The 18,989-nt window shown below is 38.2% G+C and overlaps 1 protein-coding gene across 1 annotated transcript in view; it reads left to right on the top strand.

The window, feature by feature from the left end:
• Window positions 1-18,094, top strand: part of LOC132597924 (sulfotransferase 1C4-like) — a 131,281-nt gene extending 113,187 nt beyond the window's left edge. The window contains exon 5 of the transcript XR_009565437.1: window positions 16,806-18,094. The gene's annotated coding sequence lies outside the window, so the exon portion shown is untranslated. The remainder of the gene's footprint in view (window positions 1-16,805) is intronic.
• Window positions 18,095-18,989: the final 895 nt, after the last annotated feature.

Raw genomic sequence — 18,989 nt, forward strand, 5'->3', positions numbered from 1 at the left:
CACATGCTTGTGTACTTTCTTTCACCAGAATTCCATTGCAGGTGACCACCAATGAAAGTTTTAACAGTAGCATGGCAACCTTATGCAGGAAATATCTGTGTTTCAGCTTCTACCAGTACTAGAATCCTCATTACCAGTTGAGGGGCACATAATCCAACCCCCAAATCCCATCTCAGTGTCTGCTTTCTTGGACTCCATTTCCGGTACTGATTGTTGCAGAAATTAGAGAGGAGGGAGTTTATTAGGGAGTGCTCTTGAGATCAACATCAATGAAATGGAAGAGAAAGAAAGGAGACAGGACTGTACAAAGGACACTTTGGCCTTTGCCATAGTCTCAACAAAGGCCTCAACTGACCCCAAGGGAAGTTCTGAAACTGGGATGTCCTTTAGGGTTGTCTCAACTTGGGGCAAGGCGGCTAGACTTTTATGCTCCTGAGTCAGTGAATACGGATCACCCTGGGAAGGCAGCATGACCTTGGGAGAGATGGGACTATTTAGCAGAGACATTCACCAAAGAGACAGCTGAGGCTGTCTGGTGAGCGTTCTTCCAGCAGTTGGGGAAATAAATCCTTAATTATGAAGGATGTGTGGGTGGTGCATCATATCAATTACTGAGAATGTGAGGGAACTTCTGGACATGGCCCATTTCAACCAGAACATGGGGAAATGCATGTGCAGTGGTTGGGGCCATCTCTTATTATTTTCTGTTTAAATATGCTTCATCACCACTCTCCTCTGCACTAACAACCTCATGATACAAAAGTGCATCTGTATCCGTGAAATAGTCTCCTTTCAAAGTATCAAAGAGGACTTGTTTTATTTCCCTTATTGACCTACCTGGGCTTTCTACCATCTTAAGAACACTTAAAAATTTTTTTTTAGTACTGAGAAAGGAAGTAGGAATCTTTGAATCCAACCTCTTTCTCTTTCCCCCCTCTCTTGGCTTCTTTTCTAGTTTATAGCATTCCTTATGCTGCATTCTCTAATTTTCACTGTGAGTTATAGATATACAGTAAATATCGTTCCATTGTCTACGTCCACCAGATTTGCCTTGTGATTTATAAATGGAACTTTGGAATTTAGGAATTCCTTTTCTCTTTAGCAGTTCTGGCTCTCAAAGTAAACTCTCTACAGAGTAAAAAGTTAAAAAAAAATATCTAATTTGGCAATCAAAGCTGACTAGGGAATTTATGGTTCTCCTGAAAGTCATTGTTTCAAAGGACAGAGAGTCATGAAGAATCAGAGTTTAATTGAAATGAACATAGTTGTGTTTAAAGTTTTCCAAATACTCTAGTTGTTATATAGCCGTGTTCCAAACTTTACATATATATTGGCATAATATATTTAAAATATAAAAATTATTTGCCTCCCATCCCTGTTTTTGTATCCATTGCTAGACTCTATTCAAGTGGTAGAGACAGTTTTTTATATGCACTGGCCTGAAGAGTTGGGCTGATACAGTGTACAGCAAATAAGCCAATTAAAATATTTAACAGGATTTGTAAATCTATAGCAGAAACAAATCATCTTGAAAACAAAGCTATAATTTGAAATAGCAAGGCTCTATTGAAAGAAAAAAGGATAAGCGAATTCTGACTTACCTGAGCCAGTATAACTTGAAGCAGATTCAAAGGATACAGGATATGACACCAAAGTCTAAATTATACTACCCCCAGGAAAGATATAAGAGCCTGATGAGATGAAAGAAGGAAGTAGAGGTGAGTATTATTGAGAGCTTAGAACAAGTTGGTTTCTAAGTAAAGTTCTTCCCTACCTGCTTTTTGGCTAGGAGAACTGAAATTCTAGATGGGTTTGGAAGTATTGGAGAACATATGGTCCCCATTCTCTGGACTCCTGAGAGTGATATATGAGACCACAAACCTCATAGAGAAGTTCCATGTGTAACTTTACTATGCCTTAGAGGTAGATGAGCAATGACTGGGGGAGGTGACTAGGCTGATGGGCCTGGGTGTGGCCTTAAAGAGCCACAGTCAGCTCAAGGGATAGACATTACAATTCTATCCAATACCCTTTCTCCTTTCTCCCCCCACCCCCCCCCAACATATGAAAGAAACATTTCCCAGTCCTCTTACAGTTAGGTGGGACCACGTTCCTAATTTGGCCGATAAAATGTGAGTGGAAGTGAAGTTGTGTCAAGTTGGGGGCTGAAGTATTGAAAAATCCCAAGTTGATTCTCTAGGTTCTCTCTTCCCTACCACGGTGACAGGGAACCAGGCAGTCTGGATAATATGGCTACAGCATGGTTAATGAAATCTTCTTCAGCATGGTCCCTGAGTGGCTATATGGAGCAGAACTGTCCAGAAAACCTCACTGGACAGGCAGCATGAGTTAGAAACAAACTTTTGCATGTTCAATCACTGAGATTTGGGGTTAGTTTTCTTCCTCTCTTCCTTCCTTCCTTCCTCCCTCCTTCCCTCCCTCTCTTTCTTTCTTTCTTTCTTTCTTTCTTTCCTTCTTTCTTTCCTTCTTTCTTTCTTTCCTTCTTTCTTCTGTATAGCCTCTCCTATCCTATCAATGGGTAAGTAGATAAAAGTGCTCGAGTTTCCAAATAGCAGGAATCTGGAGAGACCCAAGGTTGGAATGAGGAAGATTAGTGTATGCGGATTTGGGCAGTAATTACTGGTTTCACGATGGCAACAAAAAGCTTAGATGTGATATAGCAAAGGCCAAAGACCCTTTTTTCATTCCTGAGTAATGTGTAAGTATCGTGTAAGTAATAGATATGTAATATGTAATGTGTTCTCTAGAAATTTAAGTTCACTCTAAGGAAAGGGAAGAAGACGAAGAAAGGTAAGGGGGAATATTTTGAGAGACTGGTTTTAGGTAGTGAATTGCTCACTTTAAAAATCAGAAATAATGTCATTACCTTAAGTGCAGAATTTATTTTTTCCTGTCATCCACAAAAAGTGAGAGTTCATAATGTAAATCGAGTAGACAAAGCAGAATCAAAGATAGTACCAAAAATCAATAAAAACCAGAATTGGCTTTATAGAAAATTGAGCCAGTGAAGAATTTTTAAAACCCTGAGAATGAATGAGGCACCATAATTAGAAAGAAGAGACAACATTAATTTTATTTCCAGATGATAAGATGGCTAACTTTAAAAAGTCCAATGATTCAACGGCAAAACTATTAGAACAACAAAAGAATCTCAGTAAATTCTCCAGTTTCAATACAAGTAAACATTAATTCAAAACAAATGAAACCACTAATTTCCCAAATTTACAAAGCAGAAGTTATAAAATACAACTTTAAGATGTTCTATTCACACCAGTATATCAGTTATGTATTAGTGTTGCACTTTGTTGCTAATCACAGAGTTTGGTAAGATGTCTAGTTTTTAAATAATAAATAAAATAATTTTTCTATATAAAATATCACAAGTTATCATATACAACTTTAAGATATTCCATTTACAATAGTGTATCAGTTATGAAATGCATTTTGCTGCTTGTAACAGGGATCGAAAATAAAAGCTGTATAAACAAAATAGAAGTCTCTTTATCTTTCACTAAAAAGAAGTCTAGAGATAGACAGTCCAGGGCTAGTATGGCTCTACAATTATCAAACTTCTTACTTCTTTCTGCTTTGTCATCCTTGGAAAATAGGCTTTTCTATCATTGAGTTTGCCCCATGTTTATAATGGCTGCTGGACCTCCAGCCATCACATTCATAGTCCTAACAGCAGGAAAGTAAAGGTCAAATGGTTCATGTATCCTAGCTGTCTGTTCTCACTTTAATAAACCTTTCTAGGAGTGTCATCTAAAAAACTTTCACTTATGTCCCATTGGCCAGAAATTAGCCACAGGCCACACCTACCTACAAGGGAGACTGAGAGATGTAGTCTTTTAACTGAGCACTTTGCCACCTTGAATCAAGCCAAGATAATTTTATTAAAGGAGAAAAGGAGAATGGATATTAGTGTTGGCAAGTAGCAATCTCTGCCATAAATAGCATTGAAAAATGCATAATGTTTAGAACTATTGAAGATCTGTTCTTGGGCACATAAAATAAGATTTGAATAAACTAAGTTTTAGCGAAGCTGAAAAATATCTGAATGTCATTAGAATGCAATGGTGGCCTTGGGTGGGAGAGACCTGAGGATGGAATAGATTGTTGTCAAGTTTCTAACTTTTGTTTGGGGTGGCGTTTGCAGGTGCTTATTTCATTACTAAAAATTACTAGCTAACGATAAGTAGAAGCAGACCCCATGTGAGCAAACAGTAAGAGTGTGTCATGAGCCAATGTTTTGTTATTCATCCACTTCACAAAAAGGTGCAATTTTTAAATCTATTTTTTTAATTCAAAAATAACTCTAAAATGCATATGGAAAAATAAATGGATGGGAAAGCCAAGAAAAAATGGGAAAAGGAGAATAAAGAAAAAATTGTGCACTGTCAAATTTTTAAAACTCCTAACACATTATTTTAACTAAGCACTTGGCTTCTTGCAAGGAGGAACTAGATCCTAGTCATAAGCCCACACTGTCATAGATTCATGGGTGACATCCTTTGTGTATTTTATTGGGAGTAATGGAAAAGGATTCATCGTTCATCTTTCTGCACCAAAGAAAGTGATCCTTGCTGTGCTCATCCTACTACATTTTCCCATGACTCATCTAAGGATTTCAAGGTGCCTTTTTATGCTGTGTCATTATCACCTTCTGCAACAACTGTTGGATACTTAGCCCAATATCCATCTTCAATTTCTGCCTTGATCTTATTCAGAGCCACCAGTGGTGTGGAAGTGAAAGTGTGTAACTACTAGGAAATTTTCTCAAAAGACGGCTGGCGTGCCCCTTTTGGCCCTTCTACCATTTCTTCCTTCCTGCTGCCTGAAATGCCGAAATGATGCACTTGTGAGCATAGTGGATGGGAGAGCTCCGTGGATCTCTGGGGTCCCTGTGAGAGCTCCTATACCAGGCTTGGGTTGCACTCTCTGATCTTCCTCACACACCAGAGCATAAACACATGCTTTTCAATTTCATTAGTAGGGTCTCTGTTATATGCAATTGAATCCAATCCTAACTGACATAATTTCCTTCTATTGGTTATATGCCAAGTAATTTTAAGAATCAGAAGCCACGGGAAGCCAGCAGCAGAATGCTAAAGAGAATCTACATTTTGAAGCAGGATCTTGAAGAGAGTGATGGAAAAGAGTCTTTTTCCTGTGCATTCGAAAAGACATCCTCTAAGACACACATACGTTATATTTTACTGTTATATTCTTACAAATAGGAAAATTACCCCTTCCAGCCTGCAACACCGTAAGAACTCCTTATACTAGCAATATGGAGACAAGATTTTGTATTTAAAAATAAAAAATGGAATGTTAGTAAACAAAAATTGTCTGGGATTAACTAATATTAATTAATCAAAATTAAACTTGCAGGCCAGAAAGCCTGTTTGATGAAGCGTAAATTGTCTATATATAATATCCAGGCACAGAGAAGTATGCCATTCCTATATGTTTGCACCTCCACGATATTTTTGAATTTTTGTTCATTGACACAAGAAATAATCTTATCCAATTCTTTTAGATTGGCTACTAACCTGAAAGGTGGAAACCCTTATTGCCTTCCCACCTTGCTTTTTCTTTTTGTATACACTTGTGACTGACCTGATATGATATTCCCTGACTTTACACCAGTAGCCCATGCAAGCCAACTGCTGCCAATGCCGAGGCTTGCTCTCAAAGGAGGCTTTGTAAATATTGAAGGGAAAGCTAAGAATTAGCTATTTGCTTCTGTAATTTAAAGAGGTATCGAGAGTGTTTTAAACCTTATGTAAACATTCAGAGAATGACTAGAATAGAAATTACCAGAGATATTTTGTTCCCTCAGGGTTGTAAGAGACTAAAATGCTTTTTTTTTTTTTTTTTACTATTTTTCCTTCTCCAACCATAATAAACACATTTATGAAATGGGTTAAAACACTTTAATACATGTATGTTCTTAACCTCCCTTTTACTTTTGCCCACTTAAGTGGTACTAACTCTGTCTGCCATGTGTCCTCTCCTCCTCCAGCCTCGGAGGACAGTTCTACCTTTCCCAGCTGGGCTCTCCTAAGAAATCAGGATGAAAGTGATAGGAGCAGGACAAATACTATGAAAGATTGTAGAATTAAGCAAAAATGGAAAAAATGATGTTTGTGGGGGGAAAAAAAAGCAAAAACATTGAGTTATTTTGAGATTACTATTTTTATATATGGATTGTGTAATTTTGAGCTATTGCTCTGAGACTTTAATAAGTTCATGGACTTAAACCCTCATAACTCTTGAGAGAGGGCTACCCTAAATTAGACCCATATTTCTCAGCTATTGAAAAGCATGTTTTTTTAGATACACATAAAACTGTCATGACTACCCTACTTCCAGGGATGCTGACATAGCCCTCTAGAGCATAGCTGAAAGTCACTGGGTCATCGATCAAGGCAATCCTGTCAAGCTTTCCTTTTTGTATATTGACTTATGAAAACAATAGAATGCTTTTTAAAGAATATAGATATCTTATAACATATTGAGTGGTAATATGACCTTTCATGCCAAAAATTGGATATGTCCCTTACTATCACTGTTACTTCAATGGAAAGTCCTTGCTCCAGATCTGAAGTGAAAGTTGCATAGATCTCAGCCAACAACCCAAAAGTCAAATAGCAAAGTATGGTCAACTGGAGGATGGAGCTGCATAGATGTAGGGGAGCTGGGAAGAAGAAGTGAAAAGTAAAAAAAAAAAGACTTGGAAGCAAATGGCAGACTGTTGAGTACAGAGTGCAGGAGAACTCTCACAGGGCAGATCTCATTGTGTTAAGTAAGCTTTGCCAGAAGCTACCGCCAACCCTAAAGGATCATGGGATTCCTTGCTGTTCCATGGCTCTAGCCTATGACAGGCAAACGGATTCCTCAGAAGTCTGTGGGCACAATATCCAATGGTCAGGGTCACTTCTAAGTTAGAAACTGCTGCATTGCTTCTTTCCAAGTGTATTTGAATCATGTTTCTCATCCTTTGAAAAATGTAAAACAATTTTGGAAGAATTAATTATTCTTTTTTTCATAGCTAGTTAGATAATGCCATTTTATGATAAGATGTTTCTAAAAATTGGAGTGCCACCATAAAAGACACATCTTACATTAAAAAATTAAAGATAGAAAAAAGTAAACATTTAAGATAGAGACAGTCTTCATGTTTTTCCATTCCGTGAATATATTCTCTTGGCAGTTTTGTTCAAAGGATATTTGTTAGGAGTCCATGTTACAATCATTGCTGGAGATATGGTGAAGAATAGGACTTTATCCCTGCCTTGCAGAAATGCTCTCAATGTGTCAATGCTATCATTCTTTCTGCAGTTACCTTTTCTACAGTAAATTAGCAACATGCTTACATTGTTTTACGAATATTCAGTCCTTTAACTCAGCACTAGGGGGAGCAACACTGCAGAAGACAAGCTGTGAACCTTTGAGCTTCCCAATCACTATAGGACTATTGAAAATTACCAAATTTCAGAAACGAATAGCTGAGAAGTAATAGAATGTCTAACAATCTGTATGGTGAGCAACTTCTATAACCAGAAAGGAAAGCACCTTCTAAGTGAGGTTAGAAAGTGGAAGTTGAGGATGCTGCTTTTGACAGCTAAAATCTTTCCCAGGGAATTTTTTTCCAAACTGGGACTTTTAAAGTCCATACCTTAAACAGTATCCAGGAAACGAGGACATATCACTCTTAAGGACTTTGCTGCCAAGTTTTGCTAATTCACTGGGATAAGGTAAGAATAATTAGGTAGAGAAGAGTTTTTGCCTGAGAGCAATACAGTTATGACCTTGTCATAATAAGGAGACCCCTGAAAACAAAGGACTTTAGAATGAATGATAATTATATTATACAGAGAACATACTATGTTGTCCTTGCTTAAAAACGTTTTTAAAAAATTCAAGAAAATTTGAATCAAGGACAAAGAATTAGGGGGGAAATGTTGCAATACTGAGGATAAAAAAATAACTAACATGTCCTAAGTCTCTGTCCTTGTGCTTTACATAAGTTTTCAAGTTTCTCTATGACCCTAATGAGGTAGGCAGTGCCAACCACATTTTTCAAATTAGAAAATAGGCTTCATCCGAACCAAGCATTATACTAATACTTAATTACTTGATCATCACACTGTAATATATTTACATAATAAATATGATCAGAATCGATACAAAACATGGTTAACTTTATTTTGCAATTTCATGCAAACACTGAAAATGTATATTGATCATCACACTGTAATATATTTACATAATAAATATGATCAGAATCGATACAAAACATGGTTAACTTTATTTTGCAATTTCATGCAAACACTGAAAATGTATATTGTCTAAGAAAAGCTAATTTTTGGTGTTTGACATTTAGTGGAAAAATTAATCCTTCAAAGGTAAATTATACATCTTATTACCAAAAGAGAAAGCTCAGCTCACACTGTTCTTGACTTTTAAAAAAAAGTGGTGGTTTTAATGTTAACTCCTTTGAGCTGAGCGCGTAATAGGGTGTGTTTAGTATCAGAAGGCACTACTACCCTATAAAGTCCCTGTAATTCCTTATGCAGGTTCAGGTCATGTTGATGCCACTTTCTTTTGGTGGTTTCGTACTATGAATGTGTCGACATGGATGTGGAGGCATGATGTACCGACTCAGATCCTTTCCAGCAATCCCGTGGCGTTACTGACGGGTATGTCAGATTTGCTAACTCATAGCGGAGGTCAAAAGACACTATGAGCTCATATTTTGAGCACAAAGAATGTCCCTGCTCCCTTATCCTAAATTATGGGACGCCCTACCATTGGGTTTACAAAGTGGTGGGTTCCCATAGAACCCTGGGAGGAAAGAGAAAAGTGATCACCCCCTGGAGAGTATAGTTCCTGAAGCATTTAACCAGTCCCCAACCCCCAAATTGGAAGAGGCACTAGACTTGCATATTCTAAAATTTGGGGGGTTCTAAAAATTGGGGAATGTTGTTGACTTTTCATCTGGAGATTTCTGAAGGAAGGAAACACACTGATGAGGGAGTTCACTGAAGCAGGAGGCCAGCAGAGCAGGAGAGTGTCATAGGATACCCTGAAGGGGAGGCGTGAGGGTCACCATATCCCTGTTCCTGGATAGAATGGAAGCCAGTGCTCAAGGAGAGAGCCCAAAGTTGAGCAGAGGGACAAGAGCCACTTATATCATTGTTCACCAGAAGGGCTTGTGCATCACTGCTGAGGGTCTTGGAGAGATGCACATTGGCTGAGAAAACGCCCATCTGCCCTTTACATGGAGACACCCACATCAGTGAAGATAACTGACATCTGACTGAATCCGATTGAGCACAGGGACCCTTTCTCCTCCCTCTGAAAGCACCTGGCTGTGACTTTGTCTTTGGCCAGGAGCTCCAATTCCCGGGGCCAAACCAGAGCATGACATCAACAGCAGAAGCCCTCAAGGAGAAACAGGATTGGAGAGAAAATCAGGGAGGTGGAGGAGGACATCATGAGAAGATGACGTACAGGACACGTTTTCAGATCAGAGGACAAAACTCAATGGGCAGGATTGAATTCATCAGGAAGGACTGAGTCAGGGTGGAGCAGTGGTTGGTTGGGCTCCAATCCAAACTACTATGTTTGAAGCCTGGCTCCTCCATTTACTAGCTACGTGACCTAGAACAATTAATTGTCCCTGCACCAAGGTTTTTTGAGAAACTTAAATGAGTTAGAACAGTGTCTTGAACATAAGAAACACTCAATACATGTCAGATGTAACGACAATGGTGATGACAAGTTCACCACTCAGACACAAGTGGGCTCATAAACTTGACCCCAGTCAGGAGAAAATACATTCTAAGTTTTTATATAACTGAGTTCGAATGCTTGATGTACACTTTCAATGTGTATGTTTCAATAAAGCATGATTTAAAGTTGTTGTAAATAAAATGTTCTTTTAGCAATTCTAAAACTTGTTGTTAATGAAAAATTCTTATAGCTTATGCAGTCATAAAATATTACATGTTAATTAAAGTTGAGTTCATAAAAATAAATTATAACCAAAGAGGTTGTTTTATTTAAACAAACTAGAAACATTCTTTACTTTTTAAAAATCAAATCTCGAAGCATGGATTTTAAATTACCATCTGGTTTTGAAAACAAATGGCTATCACACACACTAATTTTTGTAAGATGAGATGTTAATTCCTTTGGGTGGCACACAGACTAGTTCTGGTCCCTGCCTGCCCATCTAACCACTTACTCTTCTGTCATAATATCCATTCTCTTGACTTTATGCGAGTTTTTTTTTTTCCTGATCATAGACACACACACACACAGATACTCACATAGACACACACACAGATGTACACACACACACACACCCCTTTGCTGTAGACAACGTCTTCTATTTTCTTCAAATATAATTGTAACTATCCATGAATTCATTCTTCCATCATTCATTTTTCATTTATATCAACATTCATTTTAACATTCATTCTTTCAACAACTATTTCCTGAACAAATAATTTGTTCAGGTATCATTCCATGCCTTTGGAGTAGAGCAATGAACAAAACAGAAAAGGTCTCTCATCTCAAAGAAATGGCACACTAGTGGGAAGAGATAGAATAAGAAGACAAAAAAATGAATAGCATTGAAATTTAGATCGGTGATCAGAAAAGACTTCCTGAGTGATAAAAGATACCAGCTGCTAGGACATAAACTCAATAGTAACAGAGACTTTTTGCCTCTTCTGTCCACTGCTGTATCCCTGGGTGCCTAGGACAGTGCCAGGAGCATAACTGATCCTCCATAAACATCTGTTTTTGATGCAAACATGAATGTAATGGATTCTTTGGACTGCAAGGGCAAAGTGTTCCAGGAGGAATGAGCTTAGCATGTTTGAGGAAGACATATTTTCATCATAAATTATCATAATGCTTTATAATTTCGTGATCCACCCTACTGGGTTTCTTTTCCCTTTGTCATTTCCTTCTGCTCCTATCTTCAATATTTCTTTTATTCTACTTTCTTTGGGTTTACTCTTTTTTTTTTTTCACTTCTTGATTCTAATGCTTAGTTTACTCATTTCTTTTTTACTCATTTTACTAATGTATGAACATAACACTATAAAATTTATCTAAGTATTGCTTTAACTCTATCCCAGTAGTTTTGATATGCAGTGTTTTCATAACACATAAACGGTTTTATCTCAATGTGGATGTTTTCTTTGACAAGTTAATTACTAAAATGAGTATTTTTAAATCCCTAAATATATGGGCTCTTGGTTATCTTGTTTTTAATTTTGTTATGGTAAGAAAATATGAGTCTGTATGACGTCAATTCTGTGGTATTTGTTGAGACTTGCTTTGTAGCCTAATATGAAGTCAAATTTTGTAAATGTTCCACGTGTGCTACAAAATGATTTTTTTCTAATTATTAGATGCAAGTCTCTGTCTATATATATTTATCAAGTATGTTAACTGTGTTGTTCAAATCACCCATGTCTTTAGGAATTTTTCTTCTGTTTCTTCTAAAGTTTAGGATCCCTATCGTAGCCTTGTCGCCTTCTCCTTGGAATCATGTTGGTTTTTGTTTTTCATATTATCATAATTCACGTATATGGTTAGGTGCATTAACAAGTTCAGAACTGATGTATCTTCCTGCCGAATTGCTCCTTTTATTATAATGCTTTTAAAATATAACAATGCTCCCTCCCATCCAAATGTCTATTTTGTCTGATACTGATGTGGCCACATTAGCTGGAACCACCGTATCATTCTGGTTTTCTACTTTCTAGATTTTACTTGTGTCCTTTCTTTTCCTATTGGATAAATCACATTTTTTCAAAATTTTCTTTTATTCTTTTTATTATTATGCAGCAAGAATGTATTCACTTTCTATGCTTTAAGTAGATTAATTAGCAATGTTCATATTTAACATAGAAAGTATAAAGATAACCAGTATCTTTCCTCTTAGACAATATCAAACTGGCAGAATGCATGAACTCTGATCTCCTCTGCGGTCTGTTCACACATCTTTGTTAAAATTCATCTTGGTTTTAAGTCAGCATCTCCCCAAATAAGCATTTTTGTTGTATGGATGGTAGTTTTTAGAGTCAATGCTAGTTGAGTTGGGTCTGTAATGTTTACCTGTTTTCTTTCTTTTTTTATTCCACTGTTTCTTGCACCTCAGAACTTCCTCCTGAGTTTAATTTTTTTCTCTAGTGAAAATTTACTACTTATAAAATCTCACTGTCACTGTCTGAAATGTCTTTATTTTTCTTCTCCTTCTTTAGTGATATTTCAGTTTAGCTTAGTTTATGTTGACAGTTATTTTCCACTTTGAAGACGTCCTGGTGCTGTCTTCTGGGCTGTCTTGCTGCTGTGGATTACACACTCCTGGTAGTCTAATTATTGTTTATTTATTGATAATCTGTCTTTCCCCTCTGGTTACTTTTAAGATGTTCTCTCTGCTTTTGCATTGTGTAATGTCTCTTTAAGGTGCATTTACTTTTTAATTCCTCCTACATAGGAACTGTGCTGTTTCCTCTCTTCCATGACTTCTGTAAACCACTCAGACCATATGTTTTATACCTTGCCTTTCCACCACTCTCTCTTCGCCTCTGAGGAACTGCTGCTAGCTCTATGGCAAACATTCTCATCATTCCCCTGTATCTCTTAAACTCTGTCATCTTTTCCATTTTTAGTTCTCGCCATCTGTATCCTGGATAATTTATATATTCTGTCAAGTTGTTTTTCTGTTATTAGTCCTTAGTAGCACTAATACTTCTGCTATTGCTTCGCAGACTGTCTTAGATGGATTTTTCCCCATATGTTTTGTCATTTTTTTCTAGGGAGCTTGTCTTTAGAGGTGCTTGTTTAGTTTCTTGACAGAATTCCATGGGAGTGTGTTGGGTCGTGTTCCTTCAAACCAGACACTTGAGATGAGGATTCAGTGGCCGTGCTTATTAAGGAAGTGTTCCAGGAAACAGGCAAGGGAGTGGCGGACAAACAGGACAGCAAAGAGGAGGAATCCGAACAAAGGCATGATCTCGGGCAAAGTCCCACAGAAAGTGATCTCAGCCTGATCCTGCAAGGGACTCTGGAGTCTGTCATGCCACGGAGTTGTTCCAGCTGAGGCGAGGAGCTGAGAAAAGCATGGGGTGGTGGCTGTGCCTTGGAGAGCATTCTCTGAAAAAGGAGACCCAGTAGGTGCTGGTTGGAAAAGCACACCAAAGAGGGAGTCCCCCACCCAAGAAACAGTAAAAAGTGGGTCCAGGGGATCTGGGTGAAGCATAAGCATCGTCATTACCCACTACAGTGTCTCCGTGGGTGCTTTTGCATTGGATTCTGCCAGGCACTTAAGAGCACAGCTAGCTGAGGACCAATATTTATGTTTGCTTCTAGCTTGGGGATTCTCTGATACCATGTGGGCTTCTATTCTAAAAAGTGAAGGCTCAGGGAGCTGACTTCTCATTTAAGACTTGTTTTCACCCAAAGTACAAGCCAAGCTGAGCTTGCATGTCAGCTCCCTGGGCAGCTGAGCCACTTTTTTCCTTCTACTTCCTCTTTACATTAAGGGCACATCTCCATGAAGGCTTTTAAGCAAGGTTTCAGTTCCAAACGCTAATCTCCTGCCCTATGCAAGGATTACAATTCAATCCAGGTACTAGCTTGTCTAACCATTCCCTCCCATACCACTCCTTAGGGCTGCTCAGTATAAACTGTAAAGTTCTGCACTTACAGCTCTTTGACTCTGACATTTACATATTTCCTTTTCTTTTGCGAGAGCTTAGCTATGCATCAATCTTTTCTTATTCTAAATCTAGATTTTTCTAGGAGACTGTGGTGTAGAAGATTTTTCACATAAGTTTGTCTACCGTGTTACAGAAATGGGAGGTCCCACTGTAACTTTTGCTTGTTATCATTATAAAAATATAAATAATATAGGAAACTATACTTGATATTTTGTAAAAACCTGTAAGGGAAAAGAATCTGAAAAATTATATATATATATATATATATATATATATACACACATATATATATATATAAAATTGAATCACTTTGCTGTATACCAGAAACTAACACAACACCTCACATCAACTATTCTTCAATTTAAACAAACAAACAAACAAATAAAAGAATATAGTATACCATCCCTGAGGGTAGATACTGTATTCTTTGATCTCTATAACCTGGGCCAAGTAAATTGTAAGCCTTTGATAAATGTTTTTCCAAAAAATGACTAAGCGGCCCAGAAAATATCTACCTTGAGGAAACAAACTCTATTTTGTTAATAGTCCATATTTGAGACCACAAAAAAAAGTTTAAATATATACCTGAGAAAGGATAGCCCCAGGTATATATTAGTAGTAATGGCATAGATCCTTTTACAGAAAAAGAACTCAGTGATAACTTTTAGTTTTCAGTCACTAGTTTAAAAATGACTTGGAGATGAAAGTGCCTTGGTACTTCCTCTCTACATCTATTACTAAATAGCTTCACTTTCTCTCTAACTCCTCCGTCAGCACCATGTCTTCTAAGTAGCCACGTGGAGTAATTGGATTCTTCAAGACATACGTTGCTCTGTTAATAGCCCCCATCTCAGAAATGTAGGTCCAAAACCTGAGACAGCTTTTACTTCTTTCTCCTGGTCTTTCATGTCACTTAGCTCCCAAGTATGTCAATTCTACCTCCCTGAGTCCTCCCCCTTCAGCCTCACATCTCTATTCTTCGTTCTGGTCCAGGAAAATCAGGCCAGTCTGACAGCTAGTAGATGTCTCTGCCTCTAGCAGGTCTCCTTCCCATTGTCCAACCTGCAGATACTATCCGTTTAATTTACCTAAAACACAGTTTTAATCATATGTTTTTCTCGTTTAAGAATCTCTGTTTCCTATTTCCTAATGAAATAATAAATTTTCTAATCTAATTTTGAAAGTTCTCCTGGATTTGGATCTAACTTATTTCCTTTTCATCTTTTCTACTTCTCCTTTTTATCCTCCCCGCCCCCTTTCTCCTCCCACCAGCACTCTGGTCAAACTGAATCTGTTACTGTTTTGATTCTATTATGATCCTTTCCCTTTGCTGATCTTAGTGCTTTTTTTTTTTTTTTTCGGTACGCGGACCTCTCACTGTTGTGGCCTCTCCCGTTGCGGAGAGGCCACAGGCTCCGGACGCGCAGGCTCAGCGGCCATGGCTCACGGCCCCAGCCGCTCAGCGGCATGTGGGATCTTCCCGGATCGGGGCACGAACCCGTGTTCCCTGCATCGGCAGGCGGACTCTCAACCACTGCGCCACCAGGGAAGCCCTGATCTTAGTCCTTTTACCTTCACTGTGCTTGGCTTAACTAAATGTTTCAGTTACACTCAGCTTTTTAATGGTGGGAATTGAATAAATACTTGTGACATTAACTGTTTTTTGAATTAAGTGCAAGTCCCGAACTGCGTATGATCCTTCGGTCAATTGGCCCTGCATTTAAATGATAGTGGATGTCAATGGAGCTTCAAAGTTTTTTCTACATTCAGCAGGAGTCACTGTAACCAAAGAATGTTAAATGCCATTAGCACCAAAACAATGAACTCCTCTCTTTCACCCTGTCGAGTGCAGGGAATTAGGTGTCCATGGCCTTAGACGTTTGCACTCTAGTCTGGATAGAGATTTTGGCTGTGTCTGTGAAAGGGCTCTTTTTACTTCTCTTTTGGTTCTCAGCTTATTTAATCCTTCAATTTTGGATCTTCTATCTCTTCTCTTTCAAGATGAGTTTTATGTGGAAAGAACTTCAAATTCAAACAGGCAGTAATATTCTTGCCCTGCTAGTCTCGGTTTGGACCCTAGGAGTCTTGAGTGGACCTTAAATGGGTCCTTACTGTTAAGTTCAGTGACGGAGAAAAGCTGAGGGAGGATATAGAGATCAAAGAGTTCCAGGAACTGAAATGTTGAGAAGTTGATACCCTTGAGAAGGATAAACAGGAAGAATACGTCACTATTATAACCAGAAGAGGAGATGAATGTAGTTGTGTGCTCTATGCCTACAGATGTATTTTTTTTTTCTGTAGCGTGAAAATAATTGTTTTTAAAAAGTCTCCCTTTTATACTCTTTTTCTTAAAAAAATAATATGTTTCTGAGCTAGCTGGAGAAACAACTGAAATGCAACTTTTCTTAGTTTTCATTTTATCCCAAAGAAAATGAAAAATCTCCATTTGCTGACTGTATGACAGGAAATGGGACTGAAGTCTTGAATTCTGATTTTTTTTCTTTAGTACTTTCCTAAAAGTACTGATGCAATATTGCCCCTTCTAGTCTTTCCCCTCCTAACATTGTCTTATAAAGTAACAGCCCAAATAAAGATATGTGAGAAGCATTTAGGTTTCCAGCAAGAAAATATTTTCACAAATGATTCAAATGCATCTGAACTTTCAGCTATGGTTCCAAAGTATTAAGCATTATTCTTATTTTCTCAAATGCAAGTAGCTGGGCTGAAAGCATTCCAGGTTGGTATTAGTGTAACACACAGAAAAGTCAAATAGAAGTTCAAGACTATTTATGCGGAGTGTTATACACGATTCTGCCCAGTATGGTCAACAGACTTGTAACAGTCATGACTGCGTGGAACCTGCCATTCTGTCTGGAACAGTTTTTTGACTTTTTATAAAGATGGAAAAAGGATTCAGTGAGAATAACTCTGTTTACATTGTAGGTGTTAGTTGTATTCTGTTTCTTAGTGAGATTATGCTAAAACCATTATCAGCTATTCAGTTCCTTTCTGATAGCAATTTTCATTCTTTAGGAACTGGGGGAAACTCTTAAGCAAATGTACTGGGTATCTCAGCTTGCATCCTGACATGTAAGAATATTTTTGTAAGTCTGGAACATTAGGCATGGACAACATAACTGTTTTCCTACTAAGAAAATATTCTTCCTAAGGTAAGAATGAATATGAGTACAGAGTTTTGTCAAATCCAATGTTATTGTCAGAAGAGAGTGTGTTTGCATTTTTCACTTAATTGTCAATCAGTTCGGTCGTCCTCAGCCTGAGAGCAGGGAGCTGCAATGAAAAAGGAAGCAAAACCTCAGAAAGCTGTCATTCTACAGCCTCCATGAGACATTGAGTCCTGGTGGCACTGGTGACCCAGGGACAGAATGTAAGCAGTGTTGACAACAGCTGCAATGGTGATGTGGATGATGGTAAAGGGCTGGTTTCAGTGCCTTCTATTCCTGCATATAAGGTATCAGAACCCCTGCCTAGAGATCAGAATCCTTGGTCCTGAGCAACTTGGCATCATCAGTAGTACTTCCTGTGGGGCAGTGTCTGGACAGTGATACTGTCAATGGGTAACAATGGCATAGCTGCCCCTCTTAGGTGTAATTTGACACATTTTCTCTGGGATCTGAACCGAGAGTTAAAAAAAACCCAAACAAACAGTAGGTTCCCCCATGGCAGTCAACAGAATGTTATTAGGATCCATGTAAGACACCCACTGGATGTTCTTCAATTTATTTGGGAAGATCTTCTGAGGGATAGGTTTCTTGAGGAGTAAGTAGGATTGCAGATAGCTTTAAAAAAAGAAAAAAAAAAGTTGTTTTTGTAACCTTTTTCTTGGATCCAAACTGCTGTGATTCAGGAAACGTAGGTGATGATCAGAAGAATGATCTCTGCTTTCTCTTCCCGAGTCTTCCAAGCTCTGCTGCTCTTCTGAGTATCTGTGTAGACGCTGAGGTGTGCCGCTCAAATCTCCCTTCCAAATGGTCTGCCACCCAGACACGAGGAGTGCAGGACCTGACAGTCTCCAGCGTTTGGCTCCCTTGGGATGTGCCTCAGCTTTTGAACAGAGGTCAAGTTCTCGGCGTGCCCCCCAGCCAGTGATGGAGCAAAGCGATGCTGCAAGGTGGTACAAGGGCTTAGCTTTGGACAATCGCTGCTCCAGAGATCCTTGACGGGCTGGCACAGCTTTTGCCATGTGTGTGTCATGGTCTGACAGCCCCCCCGTCCAATCCTACCTCCTTCTGTTTCCTTTTAAGGTGTTATACTCATTAATAAACCATCTGCACACACAACTCATCTCAGTATCTGCTTTCTAGAGAGTCCAGCAGGAAGGGTAGCTCACACTGTCCTCGCTCCATACGGTTATGTTATGATATTCTGCACAACAAAATACCCTTCTGCCCTAGGACCTCCATTATTAATTTTTTCTCATGCAGAAAGTCAAGTTGATGCTGTTAAAAGAGACCAAGTTTGGATTCAGATTATTCTGGGTTTGAATCTCAACTCTGCCTTATTATACTTAGCAATGTGAACTTGACCAAGTTGTTAACTTCCATGACCTCTATTTTCTTATCCTTCCAGTCTAGGCCTGAGCTAGAAAGAGATCCCCCATTGAATGGAAACATGGATGCATATAATTGCTGTGCAAAACAATTAAACATCCTCTTAACAGTTCCAAAGACAGAGGTCTCATTTTATGCTCACTGTGGGCTATATGGATGTAGTTATATTTACTCTTAAGTTTTTTCCTTTCCTTTATAAGAAGAATTTACCACTAACATGTAAAACAAATGAAACATTATTTTTTCTCTTTCTTCCTATTGAAAAGAAATTCCCTTTTCTGTAAAATTTTCTTGCGCATTTTTTCCCCTTTCCCTTCAGAATCCCTATTTTTATATCTCATCTCCTGCCTCTCCTTAAGTAAATCTTTTCCTTAAAGTTTTGTATATTTTCATATCCGTTGACTAAGTTATCGTCATTGCTTTGTTTTCCAATGAGGAGAGGTATTAGCTCTCGGTCTTTATAATTAATAGGTCGGATTTCGGAGGTGAATTATGTCCATTTGGTTATTTACTGCATTTCAAAAGAGAGGTTTCACTCCATCTAGCTTCCTCTCTGTCTTTTAAAATAATTACTTGAGACATTTTCCCTGGTGTTTTTCCATAGAAACAAAAATTGGGAGAGAGATGGAAGGAGGAGAATTATGGA

This window comes from Globicephala melas, chromosome 10 (assembly GCF_963455315.2).
Source record: "Globicephala melas chromosome 10, mGloMel1.2, whole genome shotgun sequence".
In the NCBI taxonomy this organism is placed as follows: domain Eukaryota; kingdom Metazoa; phylum Chordata; class Mammalia; order Artiodactyla; family Delphinidae; genus Globicephala; species Globicephala melas.